The sequence below is a fragment of the Schistocerca nitens genome, chromosome 3 (genome assembly GCF_023898315.1).
Source record: "Schistocerca nitens isolate TAMUIC-IGC-003100 chromosome 3, iqSchNite1.1, whole genome shotgun sequence".
In the NCBI taxonomy this organism is placed as follows: Eukaryota; Metazoa; Arthropoda; class Insecta; order Orthoptera; family Acrididae; genus Schistocerca; species Schistocerca nitens.
Genome location: NC_064616.1, coordinates 192,513,596 through 192,515,245, shown reverse-complemented (window position 1 = coordinate 192,515,245; position 1,650 = coordinate 192,513,596). Strand labels below are relative to the sequence as shown.

The window sequence follows — 1,650 nt, the reverse complement described above, 5'->3', positions numbered from 1 at the left end:
ATGGCCCAACACCTGTTCATTTATACAGATTGCTGCACAAGCAATAGCTAATCACTTGCTCAAACAGAATTAGAGCATACGCCACAGTGCATTCTGTGAAATTTGCTTAAAGATTCAAATTCAAATAGTACATCTATCGATCGCAATTTAACTATCTCGTTCTATTTTGAACAGTCTATTACGATGATTGGTGCCAACTGCTTGAATATCCGTGTGATAAGTAGGCATCCTTCTTCTTCAACATCCTCACAGTAGGAAGTATAGAGCTTTGAACACATATCAAATGCTAGACTGTACGCATTTTCATGCTACTGCAGCAGTAACTTATTATATGGGTAGAATTCCGAATTCAAGGAGATTCTGGCATTAGTTAACTTGCAACTGTCAAATGCGGTGGAATCATTTGATACATTTTCCCCTTCTATAGGTCTGAAATGCAAGTATGATGAATCTGAGTGTCTCCAGTTGAATTGAGATTTTAACAGTCTACGTTTGTCCGATTGCCATAGGTAACAGTGGGTACTCAAAAACCTCTGTGTGGAAAATTAATGGCAGGCATGAAGCAGCATTCAGAACTTTTAAAAGTTTCAAATCCTCCTTGTCTGCTACAGTGATGTGAGGAATTTTCCGTATTATTTTATTGATGATGGCCTTGTCCCCCACTTGTGTTCTTGGAACGTATGAGTTGTTATCCGTCGCACTCCATACTAGAATAAGCTCCTGTTTAGCTATATATGACGGTAGTATCAGTTCCCGAATGAACAGTTACCGTGGATGACCATGCGGCTTTGCTAGAAATGAAATGATAATTAAATGGATACCCTAGCTGCAAACAGGCGTTGATGTACTTCATTGGGGACATGTTGAAAATTTGTGCCCCGACCGGGACTCGAACCCGGGATCTCCTGCTTACATGGCAGACGCTCTATCCATCTGAGCCACCGCGGGCACAGAGGATAGTGCGTCTGCAGGGACTTATCCCTTGCACGCTCCCCGTGAGATACACATTCCCAACATGTCCACACCACTACATTCGTAGTGCACCTAATAGATGTTTGCCCATCATACTCATTACTCGTGGCAGATTAATCTACCAAGTCCCGTACGAGTTCGGGCATAGCGTGTGCGTTCGCCACGAGTAATGAGTATGATGGGCAAACATCTATTAGGCGCACTACGAATGTAGTGGTGTGGACATGTTGGAAATGTGTATCTCACGGGGAGCGTGCAAGGGATAAGTCCCTGCAGACACACTATCCTCTGTGCCCGCGGTGGCTCAGATGGATAGAGCGTCTGCCATGTAAGCAGGAGATCCCGGGTTCGAGTCCTGGTCGGGGCACAAATTTTCAACATGTCCCCAATGAAGTACATCAACGCCTGTTTGCAGCTGGGGTGTCCATTTAATTATCATTTCACTCCTGTTTAGCATTCATAACAATTAGCCACATGTACTCAAGGTATCTCATAAGCAGTGTACGAGGTATGCAGGCAGTAAATCTGGATCCACTGGATCATCTATGAACCATCCTGCATTTTCTAAACCAGGGCTAGGCAGAGAAATTGTTTTAAGGGTTGATGCCACGCTTATATTACGTGTACAGTCAATCTCAACCTGTTAAGTTCATCGTATCTCCTGAAAGTGTAATGCTA

The 1,650-nt window shown here is 43.6% G+C and overlaps 1 non-coding gene across 1 annotated transcript; it reads right to left on the bottom strand.

Moving 5' to 3' along the window:
* Window positions 1–874: 874 nt before the first annotated feature.
* On the bottom strand, window positions 875–949 carry Trnat-ugu (transfer RNA threonine (anticodon UGU)). The gene has a single exon. It is a non-coding gene; the product is annotated as a tRNA-Thr (tRNA).
* Between the last annotated feature and the right edge of the window lie 701 nt (window positions 950–1,650).